The sequence below is a fragment of the Desmodus rotundus genome, chromosome 2 (genome assembly GCF_022682495.2).
Source record: "Desmodus rotundus isolate HL8 chromosome 2, HLdesRot8A.1, whole genome shotgun sequence".
Lineage (NCBI taxonomy): Eukaryota > Metazoa > Chordata > Mammalia > Chiroptera > Phyllostomidae > Desmodus > Desmodus rotundus.
Genome location: NC_071388.1, coordinates 189999961 through 190015089, shown reverse-complemented (window position 1 = coordinate 190015089; position 15129 = coordinate 189999961). Strand labels below are relative to the sequence as shown.

General features: G+C 33.2%; 1 protein-coding gene across 3 annotated transcripts in view; it reads left to right on the top strand.

The window, feature by feature from the left end:
• Positions 1-15129, top strand: part of ERBB4 (erb-b2 receptor tyrosine kinase 4) — a 959089-nt gene that overhangs the window by 80430 nt on the left and 863530 nt on the right. The gene's annotated exons all lie outside the window — the stretch shown is intronic.

The window sequence follows — 15129 nt, the reverse complement described above, 5'->3', positions numbered from 1 at the left end:
TTCTGTCAGGTAGTTAGAAAAAATCTTTTGAAGCTGTTTCTCGAGATTACATTTTCTTTCATTCGAAAAGGTTGCAGTAACAAAAAAACCCCATTAGATTTAATAAAAATAAAGTACTGCTTTAAATAAAGGTGTGCTGCAGTTTACTTTAAAGCACTATTTCCCCAGGAGAAAAATATTTGTGTTCGCTTTTCCTTGATTCATTTTCCCCAATTCTCCTTCAAGTGTGAAATACATTTGAATTTTTAAACCAAAAAAGAAAGGCAGGTCGGTAGAGGAAACCACTGTATTAAAGATATTTGAGGGTATAGATTCACAGGTGGCAAACATAAGGCCCGTGGGGGTCCTCCACCTTGTTTTATCCACTCAGCACCTTGTTTCTACCCAGCAGCAGCGCCGAGGTCTCCTTTAACTGTTACATTTACACAGTCCTAAAATTACATTCAGCCCTTTGAAGGCAACCGTGAGGCTGACGTGGCCACTGGTGAAAATGAGTTTGATGCTCCTGGTACAGATGATGTCTGTCTGTTTATTTATTTATTTATTTATTTGCAGAATATCCAGCACCTAGCAAGGTGCCAAAAACATAGCAAGTGCTTGATAAATATTTGTCAAGTAAACAAATGAACGTGTGATATTTTTAACAACACATTGCTTTAATACTTGTTTTATTCTTAAAGGAGAAATTAGACACTGGTATTCTCTATTGCTTTGTAACTAAATTTTCTAAAATTAACATTTCACTCATTTTTCTATGAAATTCAATAGAAAATACATTGAAATTGCATCTGAGGTTTAGAAGTTTCTCATTTCTGTGGTTTATGTTTTATCCACAATTTTTACTCCTTCTTTCCCATCTTTGGTAATGGAAATCAGCAGGAATTTAGTACAACCAAAATGCTGTTGTAGTGGTTAAGAAGTTTAGAATGCCCAAATCAAGAATACAGTTCCTCACTCAGCTCTTTACTTCACATGCCCAGCAACCCTGTGTGGACACTACCACAGTGGGCACGGCAGATGCAGGGAATCTCATCATTGCAGAAATGTCTGTTGTGGTGCTCGGGGCCAGACTGTTGCCTTCTACAGAGAATGAGAAAACGGGAGTAAGGGTAGGATTCGGAGGGTCATAACACATTTTTTCGACTGAGTATGAGATGTTTGGCAATCCATGTAGGTAAACAGCGAGGTATGTGACTCTGTAATTTAGAGGAAAGCTCAAAGTCTGAGATAAAGATTTGGGAATCATCAAGATATTAGTTGATAATTAAAACCAAGTGAACGCATGAAATCTCTTAGTGGGGGTTGTAAAGACACATAATGTGTGCTTGAAGCAGACTATTGAGGGGAACACAATTGGGTGTTGGGCAATAATCTTTTGGAAGTGATCAGATTGTCAGAGAGGTAGAAGAAGAATGAGAAAATAATACCATGTAAACTAAGGTTCTTAGTTTTTCATGAATGGAAAAATATACTGAGGTCCTTGACGTCAAATAAAGGGCCAAGATCCGTTAAGTAATGTTTAACTGCCAAATGAAGGAGGATGAAGAATGTGTTACAATTTGGATCAGATTTGCCACGCTGATGATTATTATTTCTTAGTGTCTTCATGTTGACACTTTGCATTCTGTTTTAAAATGTATGGCACAGATTATTCTTCTGTAAAATGAGTTCTGAGATGGTAGTCATTTTTCCTGATGTTTTATATTACAAAAAAAAAAAGAAAGAAAGAATAAAAAAACCTCAGGGAATTGTAGAATCAAAATAGATCGTAACAGAAATTGAGTCCAACTGCTTTGCTTTGTTGACATGAACACAAACACAGCAAAGAGACTTACTAAGTCTACACTGTTTGTTAGCGTGCTCTTGCACAACACTAACTGCATTGCTCCTGTTTGCTGACTTGGTCCAGCAGCTAGGACTGGAAGAAATGTGAAGTTAATAGATTGTGGTTATATCTACTAGAACTTAAGACTTTAGATTAATGAACAGCTCTCATAATAGGCTCATGGGAATCTTTTAAGCTATTTTTGAAATAGATTAAAATATTATTTATTGCAGAATCAATTTTTACCTTTCTACAGGAGCTCATAATTCAAAAGTTTTCATATTCCTATACAGATTCTAAAAATGTCTGGAATTTATGCATAAATATTCTTTTCTGAAATATATCAGTGTGGCAGGGACTCTCAGATATTAGCCAGCTTTTCAAATTGGCATTTTCATGCTAAACAGTCATTGAATCTTTCAATTTGACAGCATGTTTTGGGTTGTATGAAAGAAAAATCATCTTAAATTAGTCTGTCTTCTCAGTGAAAAAGAAGACAAATTGTCATCTTTTTACTGCCCCACCATGGTAAGTTATAGAAGTTAAGAAATACAGTATTGTATATGTTGATGTATAAAATTTTTATAATTTTGTGATGTACCTGGTGATTTTGGACAGTAGGCAGAAAATGCTTGCTTGCTCTGCCTCTGTGTCAAATATTTAAAAGATTGACAAAATTAGATTTAAATATCCTAAACATGAATAAAATCAACCAGACCTTTTATATTCTCAATCTTAATTTCTTTCTGCAGTGCTTAAGTATATTTCTTTGAAAGCTAGGTAAAACCATTTTTAAATTTTAAAATAATAGCAATAACAAAAAGCCCCGATGCAATAATTATATGGAAAAATAGAAAGCATAAATTGTTTATTATGTGAAGAAATGATAAATTACTTATCACAAATCTCACAAAAACAAAACAAAACTCACTGCTTTTGGAAATTGTTTTGCTTGCTGTAATATAAGTACAATTAGTAGGTATAGCCCTCTGTACATTTTTAAAATAGCTCAATTGTTGAAGGCAGAAGGAGTTTGTTTATCTTCTACAGTCCTTTGCACAGACCTCAAAGACCTCAAGTGGGAAATTAGCAGAGGTCCCTCTTTTCAAAATGGACTTTCAGAGTTAGAGTGTACAGGAGAGGGGGGTGAGGAGAAGATTTGAGTACTAACAGTTACATAGTTATATGCTTGATACTTTTATCATCATACAACATTTTATGCAGTTACATCATCCTCACACAAAGCTCTAGGTAGATAAATTTCATTCTTGGGTTTTTTTTGTTTGTTTGTTTTTGTTTTTATAGCTGAAATTATGTAGCTCTGACATGTTAAATGATTTGCCCCAGGTTGCATAACTAGAAAATATCAGAGGTAGAATTTCAACAGTCTTATCTAATTTTATAATCTGAGTTTGTTCCAATAAACTAACAAATGTGGTAAAGAATTAAAATTTTCTCTTACAAATTGTGTAGTGTTGATGACAAAGTTGGTAATACTACCTTTACATTTTCTTGTATACAAATAGTTGTGATTTGTCCTGAATACTTCAGTTTTAAAAATAATTTTTTCAATTATTTTAATATTTCTAGTATGTAGACCTGTCTTACTGAAAGAAATTAAATGCTCAAATATTTGTAAACTTATAGTAAATTTATTTTCTAAGATGCAGTTTCAAATGTTGATTCTAAACTTTATTGATAGGCATTGGTATATGTAAACACATTAAAATTTATCTGTAAATATACAAATCTGAATGTGTTACAATGGTAACAGATTCTAACTTGTCTCTAACTAAAACTCATTTCCCCAGTAACATCCTTCTATATATTGCTATAAAGATGTTCTGAGCGATTGTTAAATTTCACTGACTTACATATTGATCAGGAAAGCTAAAAGTATTCTCTGTTTCTTGGTTATATTTACTTACACATTGGATATATGTGTTGGTTTATAAAACATGTAATTATAAAACCAAAAATTACAGACACAAATATCTTTTTCCCGTTCCTCTACAAAGGTATCAAAAGACTTACATTTTATTTTTACAACTTTAAACTTTTGAGTTCAAAAGGCATTATACTTTAATCTTTTCAGAAGATTCTGACATTGTCACAAGTTTTTAAGTCTCTCGGGAGGTTGCAAAGGGTATGGGTGAGTAAAATGTGCAAGGTCATTAGCTTGCATGATTTAAAGAACCTTGGTAAATTATTCCCTCCCATCATCCTCCCCCTTCATTCCACACATAACTTTCTGCCCTACTCATGACATCTTGCCCCACCCCTATCCATTTATTTTCTACAACAAAAAGAATGAGAGTTAACTGCCCCTGATAAATATCTGAAAAAGAACTGGACACTCCCAACCCATGCAATGTACGTGAGAGGTGCCTCGGACAATTATTCCCTTGTTCTGTTCTATTGTGCTTCATGCCTTCTCTTGTGATACAACCTTCACTTCAACCCATTCTCCCCTCACATGTAAATCCAATAGGCTTTGTGGATATGAATAGCCGTGCCCTGTAGCAACTAGGCAGAAATGAAAGGAATGTATGCTCAAGTGTGAAGTATAGTATTTTACTGCATTGTTGAAGTTCAGCTGTACCTAACTGTTGGAAAACGTTGGTACACTGCTTCAGATGCTGGAGTTAGTGATTTTTGGTGAAGCTGGTGATGTTTCTTAACTATGTGTTTTCTAGTTTTAACTTCTTTATAAAGTACAGTTGAGTTATTAAAAATATAACTATTAGAGATAATCTGAGTGTGGGTTAATTTTAATACTCAGTTAAAATTTATTAACTAACGAACTAATAAAAGAAAAAAAAAACTGCTATGCTTTAATCCCTAGTATACTTATCTCTATGTAATCTTCTTTGTTCTGCATCAGAAATGTGATGATGGGTGGAATTAGCTGAAAAAGATAAGAAGGACCTTACACAGGACTAGGCAATGTTTATATCAATTCAGTCTTTTCCATTGAGGTGTATTTTAAATTTCTTAATTCTACTTAATATCAAAGAGTCTAAACAAGTAGTTGATGCTTTTTCAACATCAGGGGACAGAGTTAGAAATACTTTTTTTATACTATTCTTTTGTAAACATAGTTCAACAATCCACTTGTTTTTGAAATGGTTTCCAACTTCATCACGGGATATTAGGGGTTTATTCTTGCGCAAAATGTGTAACATAGTCCTCAACTATTGTATTGATATATTTTATTCATGGCCTTCTCAGCAACTGGACAATAAATAACAAGGTTGGCTCCTTCTCTTATTCATTTTTATTTAAAACGTTCCTCATTTGCAACTTTCTACTGCATTTTAGAGTGCCTAGGATGTAGTAATCACTCTGATTAATATTTGTTGATTGATTCACAAACTTAATGTGCTAAGATGCAATAGTTTGATCAAAACAATAACTTCCTTTTCGTTAACATAATGGCGACATAGGTTATAGGGAAACTGCCATGCACTTCTAGTTCTTAATCATATTTTAGATATTACTATTCAGTATAACATTGTATAATATTAAATACTCAACTCCATCTAGCTTTCTGCTAATCAGTACTGAAACAGGCCTCAGTATAGCGATATTCCCTCAGCATTTTAATGTGTTTTATGTCTTCTGAGTGTTTATCTGGTATCACATGGGAAGGATCATTGTTTCAACCCTGTTGGAGATGAAGGAACAGGTACAGTTCCCTTCAATTGATTCCTTTAACATGTAAAGGACAGTTTTGTATAGAGAAATACATTTTATGACATGAATGATGTACAGCCAGTATATTACATTATGTATAACAACCTTTTCTCTTTTTAAAATGTGTCTCTTAACTTAAGGATTTCTGGATAGACCTGTAACAGGAATATAAAGTGATATGTTTTGAACATAAAAGTATGTTATATATCTTACTAACTGGAAAGAGAGTGTTTACTTTCTGTGCTATATTGCATTATATTTCAGTTGAATGATTACAAAACAAAGAATTCATAATGTAGAGCAAAATTAGAAGAATCCATACTTTTTAAAATGAAAGAATGGAACTCTGAGATTAATCTTTACCTAAAAAATTAGAAATAGTCATTTTCATTAAATAAATATAGTTTTCTGTAGAAGTGATAATCACTATGGAAATATACAATACTTAAGTTAAAGTTGCTAAATAAAATTAATGTAACTAAGACTAATTAGTTTATTCTTAAAGCAAATAATATCATTCATTTAGATTCTTTACTTTTCACTTTCTCTTCTAATGTGCCCAAATTTTCATGGATTCTCATTCATTAATGTTATCACATGGAAGGAGTGTGTCTACCCAGCACAGGCAGAGCCCACACTAGACACTGAGAATCGTGGTGGAGAGAGAGTAGCTATTTTGTGGTAATTGGCACCATCCAGAAGAATGAGAAGCTAATGCTCAACAATCCACTTTTTTATGAAATGGTTTCCTACTTCATCGTGGAATATTAGGGGTTTATTCTTGCACAAAATGTGTAGCATAGTCCTCAACAATTGTATTGATATATTTTATTCATGGCCTTCTCAACAACTGGACAAAGTTTCTGGTGGCCTGTGTTTTTAGATTATATAGGACAAAAATCACAAGATACCATGGGTTGTGGGTTTGGGGTGGTGCTGGGAGCTGTTTGGTTGGAGGTGAGGTAAACCCATGACCCACTTCTTCAGGTCGTGAGGACAGTTGTGAGAACCGTTCCAGTGTTCTTCTTGGTTTCATGGGAAAGATTATTCCACCTTAGGGCTCAGAAGATGAAACACAACCTAAGATGTTATCTTTAGCCTGTCTGGCGACCGGACCTTGTGATCCTGAGTCAGTTCCAGGCTACTGTCCTCTGCTGCCCCCAGGGTTGCTAATTATCAGGGGGGTAGACCTGGTCTCTGAGCGGCATGTATTCAGAGGGAGACATATGATTTCTAGAGCTAGGATTTAAAGCTAAATTTAACCTAAATCATAAGGACCCTTGGTTTCATTGAGTTATTTTATGTAGCAGGTAGGGAAAAACAAGAAGAATGAAATGAAATGGATAGTTCTGATTTGATGAAGTGGACAATTAAATCACCATGTATACAAAGCAAATACTCTTATCTCCCTGAATGAGTACTGGAATTAAGTCACTGTCAACTAAGTTCCTTTGAGGCCATGAGTCAGATGCTTTAAGAGACATATTCAACATATATTAATATACCTTCCACACCTAAAGACTGTTGTTACTGCTGTCATAACAAATGATTACCCTTAGTGGCTTAAAACAACACCAGTTTGTTATCTCAGAGTTCTGAAGTCAAGAGTCTAAAATGGGTTTCACTAGGTCAAAATCAGTGCCAACAGCAATGCATTCCTTCTGGAGGCCCTTGAAAATAACCCATTTTGTCTTTTCCAGCTTCTTTTCCTGGCTGCGCACATTTCCCAGCTACGGTCCCCAATCTCCTCACTCCTATAGCTTCTTCCTTTCTCATGCCTTTAACACTGAGCTTCCTGCCTTTCTCTTTCCCTTATAAACACCCTTTTGATCACCTTGGGCTCCCCCCAGTAAGTTTGTCCATTATAACCTCACATCTCAAGCATTTAAATCCCTTTGCCATGTTAATCTGACATATTCCCAAATCCCTGGGATTAGGGCGTCATCTGGGAGTCATTAGTCTGCCCACCACAGAGACTTAATGTAGCCTGGCTCTCCCCACTGTTACAGTTTACATCATTAGGACCACTGCTCCCTGACTTCTGCTGGGTTTGAAATGGAACCCCGGGTTAGCAGTTCCCAGGCCCATGAGACATCATGATTCCCTCTGAAGTATGTCCCAAGTAATTTGTACCCAGAAATAGTTAAGTGCCATTTTTTAAAAATGATTTGCTTCTTTTGAAATTAATTTGAGTATAGGCAAAGTTATTCCCATAACTTATTTTCATTCTGCTAATGATTTATTGAATGGGAGAAAAAATAGGTGGATAATATACTTGCAAAACTTACATATATCCCAAATCTATAGTAAATGTCTATATGCATATATTATAGATGAAGGAACAGCCATAATTATGAATTATAATTACAAAATGTGTGATAGTGGGGAGGGTGTTCATCCAGTCCTTATACCTGTATGAGAATATTTATATACCCGAATGTCATTTTTTCATGTTGGTCATGGATCCCTGAATAGAGTTGGATACCTTTTGTTCTTGAGGGCCAAAAGTTATTGAAGTGTGAATAGTGTAAAAGTTAATGTACTGTGAATAGCATCTATAAGAAAGCTTAAGTAAATAATCATACAAATGTAAATAATGCAAAATATGATAATTAAATAAAAGCAATAATAAAAATAACCATATGAAATCCATTTAAATCAGTTTGGAAAATATATGATAGCAAGTATAACTTGGGGTGGTATTTGAATTATCATCTCATTGAGGAAAGCTGTATATAATTAAATATAGCCTTCATTCTTTTAGGAAAAATGCACATTTGACTTAATTAGCTTTTCCTTTCAAAAATTTTACTGAGTATAGAAATTGTTGTATTTTTTCATCACGAATTGCCCAAAATAACTTGTGTCTAATGTATCTTATACTGCTTCCTGCCGTCAAAATTTCAGAAGTCAGCTGATATTTATTATTGACAATAAAGTAATTCTGCTAATGACACTTTATTTGGTTAACATGTATCTGATTTCTGACCAAACTGGAAATACATTGATAAGATACAACAAATTGGTGAGTAAATCTCTTTCAAGGTGATGATTTATACTATTCAGTAATAAAGGAGATATAAATACTGGGAAATGAAATTTGGACATTTTCATGAGTTACGGAAAAATGAGAGAAGCCACACTTTCTTTTTAAAAGAAAAAAATATCCACACACAAAACCAGAACTTAGACTGAATAGAAATATGAAATGATAAATGACTTATATGCATTAGATGGGAAGAAAATATGGAGGCAAAGAGGCTAAATATAAAAGTGGAAAAATGAATGTAACCTAAGTGACAACATGCTAGAAAACCCAAACAGAAAGAGAATCTCGAAGTATCAGAGGATGAAGCTATAAAATCTCAAACGAAGAGCTTAACAACAATTAAACAAAATTCTGGGGTGGATAAACAAGGTAGCACATCTTACAAAGGAAAAGATGTTTGTATCAGGTAAGAGATTATTGAGTAACTGCCTTTGAGTAATTGCAACATAGACACAGATTTTTTCCCCCCTAGGTTTTAAGCTCATTATTTTGGCTCCCTGGTTTCTCCTAGGATGCAGTATAGAATCTCCATGCCTGGTGTTGATGTACAAACAGCAGCTGCTTTTTCTTTCTTTCATTATTTCTTTTTAAGTGAAAGTTAATACCTTTTTTATGTTATATAGAAGAGGCAGAAAAAGTCACACTCCCACTATGGTACAATGCCCCAAAGATCAACTGAGGGAGGATTATACACATGGCTGGATACAGTTTATTCATTTGTACTTTTGCTTTGCAGATAACAAATGGTGGTGTTCTGTAAAATCTGGTGTGATTAGCACATGTGAGGTCAAAATAAATCTTTTAAGAGTTTTTAAGAAATAGTTTGCTTTTTCAAATTATATTGGCATTTATTTGGAATACTTCCTGATACTGGGTTTACATGCTTATCTTTTCCAGTGTTCCCCTTTAGAAGTCAACTCTGTTCAGGACACAGAACAACAGGAACAAAGATTTAGACATGACACGTGCATTAAAATCATTACTATTTTTTTTTGCATGCGAGTATCCCTTAGGAGTGTGACCGCTAACTGGAACATCATGATAATATTAGCATAGAGATCCTCTAATTATCTTAGAGTTCAATATTTGAATTGAACCTTCTCATAATGGAATCCTTTCAATATTTCAGTTACCAATATCTCTTAAGGCACTGGGTTTGAATTTGAAACAAGACATCCTAATACCAGATTCAATGTGATATTGAAATCTACTTCACGAGAAATGATAGTGTGATTCCATTCAATTTGATTAAGTAACCATTCATGAAGCACTTAATACTTGTGTGGAAAATCTCAGATAAACATATGAAAGTAATTAAGACATCATATAAGTTTTAGACAGGGAAAAATCAATATGGAAGAAAGCGATATTTTTGGCTAGCACAATCTTTGTAAAATGCATACACACTCTTATTGAATAGATCTATATGTCTTTTATGAAGAGTTAGTTTTTTAGTGTACTATGTAGGTGACAATTAGCCTTTACCCTTCACTGTTAGAATGCTCATTAAATTATTTATGCATTTTCTTAATTCCTTTATAATTCTTAAATCTCTATCATAGATCATAGTCTTAATATGTTTATTCCTTTATAAATTGAATTAGATATATACAGATGTTACTTTTAAAGAAACCCAAAATCAATGTTTATGGAAAACATTTTCCTTTATGTAAAGTGTAGTAAGTAATAGAAAGACAGAAGAGCATCTTGAAAATATTACTGAAGAAATGTAAATATTTAGCTTAATAAGCTAAATGTAAATTAATAAGCTAAATGTAAATTACTGAGGAAATGTAAACATTAGCTTCATAAGCCACAGTGTTTTAGAAAGATTAGATTGGGAAGGACATAGAAAAATTACCTAGAAGAATTACCTAGATACTTTAAGTGGGAGGTATTCATTTCTATTTTTAAATATTTGATACCAATTAGTTGTCTTTTGTATTGACTTCTTTCCTGATTAAAAATCAATCAAACTATTTCTTCCTGTTAACTCCCAGTGAACACTTTTCAAATATGTTAAAGAGAGACGTGTGGGTTAGATATTATTTATCAGTTCCATTCAAAATTGGCACTTCAAGTTTACCTAACTTTAAGTCATATTTATTCCAATATTAAAATTATGAGATTTTAGAAAACCTAGTAGGGTACATGGAGCCTATGCTGAACTTTTATTTTTCTTCAAAATGAAGGATAAGCTAGGTGTTTACCTACCCTGTCTACTTTAGGATATCATTTTCCCTTGGGAATAGTCAGGTATGGTGGTGTCATTATACTGTTAAACACGGGTCTCATAGATTCTCTCTGACTTTTCTTTCATTTTTATGTGAGTTGCAAACATGTTATCATGTCCTACAGGGCACCAAATGTACCAGTCTTTGACTTCCTCTCTGAGAGCATCATATTCTAGTACATCTCCCCACCCCCAGTTTATGATGCTATTATACCAGTGTTCTTTTTTGTTTTTTTTTTAATTTTTATTGTTATTCAATTACAGTTGTATGCCTTTTCTCCCCATCCCTCCACCCCACCCCAGCTGAACCCACCTCCCTCCCCCACCTCGACCCTCCCCCTTGATTTGGTCCATGTGTCCTTTATAGTAGTTCCTGTAAACCCCTCTCCCCACTGTCCCCTCCTCACTCCCCTCTGGCTATTGTTAGATTTTTCTTAACTTCAATGTCTCTGGTTATATTTTGTTTGCTTTTTTCTTTTGTTGATTATGTTCCAGTTAAAGGTGAGATCATATGGTATTTGTCCCTCACTGCCTGGCTTATTTCACTTAGCATAATGCTCTCCAGTTCCATCCATGCCATTGCAAAGGGTATAAGCTCCTTCTTTCTCTCTGCTGCCTTCAAATGTGAAATAAGGTTACTCCATATAAATCCCAGGGCTTTTATACTTGTATTTTTGTGGTTCTTCTTGAACTCTTTTTCTTTAGGTCTTGGATGACTACTTGAATCTCATTAGAATATACTCTAATGCCATTTCCTCAAGAAGGTCCTTCCTTATTATTCTTATTAAACCAAAACTTTCTTCTTTCATCCCCACCAGAAGCACTCACTCTATCTCATTATTCTGTTTCCTCCATAGCTGTACCTGACCAGTATTGTATAGACTTTATGTTTTCAGAAATAATGTTTCAACACTGGGGGACAGTTTTAAGTTGAAGCTATTCCAACAAAATTTTATACCTTAGTGATCTAAATGAGATATTTTGAAATGGAGGAAGAAATCTCAGAATCTATGAATTCACCTCCACAAATACTTTATAGATATTAGACACATTTTTATCTAGATCACAGCTGACTATGTGTATTAATAGGAGTGCTCAAAAAAAGATCAAGTAGTTTGAATTATTGAAAAATCTGGAAATTATATCTAGAAACACATTTTATGGCACATTTAGAAATGAGGCAGAATATTAAATTTTGACTTTGTATGAGCTATGAATTAAAGGTATAGTTCTATCACCACCACCACTACCAGGGTAACCTTGAGGCAGTCTTTTAGCTATTCCGAATTCATTTCACTCATCTGAAAACTTGCACCTTCTTTCTCAGTGAGGACATGTGTGAGGTATCTAAGGCAGACTTTGAGAAAGAGTGAAGTGCAGTGTTTAAAGTATGTTCTTTAGAGTTCAAAGCTAGTTACTACCTACTTTCTAACTTGTAACCCTGGGTTAGTTACTTAGTCTCGCTGAATATCAAACAGACATCAACATCCAGCTTTAAAACACAATTTACTGCAAATTCCATCATTTCCCATTGATTTTAGACGCTGTGTTTATCATGTGTTTAATTCTATGTAGAAACAAATCTGCTTCTGGATTCTCTATTTTGCTTCTTTATTCTAATTGTTTTGGTGCCAGTATCACAATGTTTATTCAAAGAATTTAATGGCTCTCCTTGTACAGTTTTTCTGGTTTGATAAGAACATAAAGTTCTCAAGTTTTAGCTTTTCCCCCAAACTATCACCCCACCAAACTGTCATCTTGAATACAATTACATTAGATGTATAGATTCACAGCAGGATTGCTTAAGTGTTTACAAAAATAACATCAAAAGTTTGTTCCATAGATTTAGGTTTTCTAGTCATTCAGTAAAATTTATAGATTTAGTTATCTTGAATTTTTCATTAAGTTCATTGCTGGGAAGTTTATAGCTTTTTATATCAATATGAATGTGATTTTTCTTCCTTTGGAAATGGAAACCTATTGATTTTTGTATATTTATCTTATTTCTGGCAAACATATTAAACTATCATATTAGTTTAATTTCTTGGATAATTCCATGTAAATAATTATAACATCTGTAAATAATATTTTTTCTTCATGTTCAATATTTATTTACTCATATTATTTGGGGAGCGTATTGCACTTCATGTGTTATGTACGACAGGGGCGTCATGTACCAAGCAGGGCTGTGGTAAGCATTGGTGATAATCAATTTAACACATTGACAAGAAAGTAGGAATTTAGTAATGGTATTTTTATATTATTCCCTGTGACTCATAAAGTTACTACTTGTACTAAATTTAAAAAACCTAGTCGAATCATTTACTTTCAAATAAATATATGCTATTTATAGACAATATTTACAATTGCATCCTATAGAAAATCATTGCATGTTTCCCTCATGATTTTTGTTGTTTAAATGTGTTGTAAAACATGATGGAAGTTACAGTGTGGTTAACAATAAATCTTCACGAATTCTACACTGAATCACGGTTATGTCAACACTGGCTTTTAACCCAGCAGAGAAACAAGCGGTGCAAGTGCACCGAGGGCAAGCGAACCGTGCTGTTCCTGATGTCTCTCTCCCAAACGACACTGCATGGCACAGAGGCAGGCTGGTTCTCCATATACTGGCGTTTTAGGGGGAAAACAACTTATATTCATTACATCATTACTTATGAAATGTCTATTGATTGGGAAATGTTTAAATGAATTTGGTACAACACCTTAATATAATATTTCATAGGCTTTAATATAGAGTTTATGAGAAACTGCATCTAAATATACAAAATGCATGCAATATGAAGTGCAAAAAAAGAAAAACATAAATGATATTTATGTTATAGTAAAATTATGTATCTAGTAAGTGGGCAAAAGTAGGTTTACAGTTGTGAGTACACAAAACAGTTTATTCTTGAGTTATTTACTTATTAATTATCATATAATTTATTTGTATTATTTGTCCTCTTTTTATTGTTATTGTTATTTTTTTGTATCCTTACTTATGATTTGTCTTTTAGCTAATGATGTCTGGTAACTTAATCTACTTTTGTCTATCTCTGTAGATGGGCAAAGATTGAGAGAATATCTAAGATGATAAAATCTTAGGTGATTACTGTAAAATTGTTTCATTTATATATTTTCAATGAATAGGTTTGGAGGCCTATGGACCTCTGGTCTTGGTATGATATAATGATAAATATTGATATCATTACTTGCTGTAACAATTAACATAGGATGAGGAATAAAGTTGCAAGTGACGAGTTGCTGGGAAATCCTCTGTTAGCAAGATGTTTAATTTAATTCATGTCTTTGGGCTTTCTTTCAACCATGTCCTAATTAATTTTCCTCAGAACTGTTTAACATTTTTTCTGGTCAATATTAATTAGGAAATATTGCTTATTTTAATAGCATGAAATACAGAAGAAATGTAATTTACTAATTATGTGTTTTATATATATATGCTTATTTATTCATAATTATTTATTCATTCAACAAACATACAGTACCCATATTATATTGTTTATTTTATTTATGTATGTATTTATGTATTTATGTATTTATTTATTTTTCCTGCCAGTGTTTATAGAAATCTTTTCTAGAAATTACCTGTACTAACTTATTCATCAGTTTCTGGTCTTCTCTTTATTAAGTATTCACAGTGGCTGACACCTTTTTATGTCACATACTACCCCTGCATTTACGATTGAATTACTCTTTTGTCTTGGACCATGTATTGAATTTCCTATTCATTGGTCAAGATTCTCAAGAGAGAATCATTTTTAGGCCCTGACGTATCTGGGAACTTTCTGTAACATACCAAAGCATTATTATTTCTTTTCTTCTTCAAACCACTATTTTTAAATATGTATTTATAAGTGTTATAAGCATGTACCTCATATTAAAATCAAAGATTTGGAGCAGGAATGTTGGGACCAGAGAACCAAGGGATCAAGTCTTATCTCTGGATCTTGAGCCAGATATAATTTTAAGACTTTAAAAAAAAAGTCTAAATAATATTGATAGCTATCTCAGGGGTCAACATGAGTAAATTAGGAAATATATGGATACACTTTGTCTAGAGTGTAGAATTAGTATGTGTTCAATCAATATTAGCTTTCATCATTAGCTTTATACATGCTTTTATTTCTACAAGTATACATTTTTTATAATTATGTTCTCCATTTAATTATTACACTTGCCATAATAGAAATGTTAATAAGAATTTATGTTAGTTTTCTGGATTTGATGGGAGGTGTTCTTTTGATGTCACTAAATTAGAATTCCAGGGAAAGACAACAATATATTCCAAATAAGCAGGTGCTT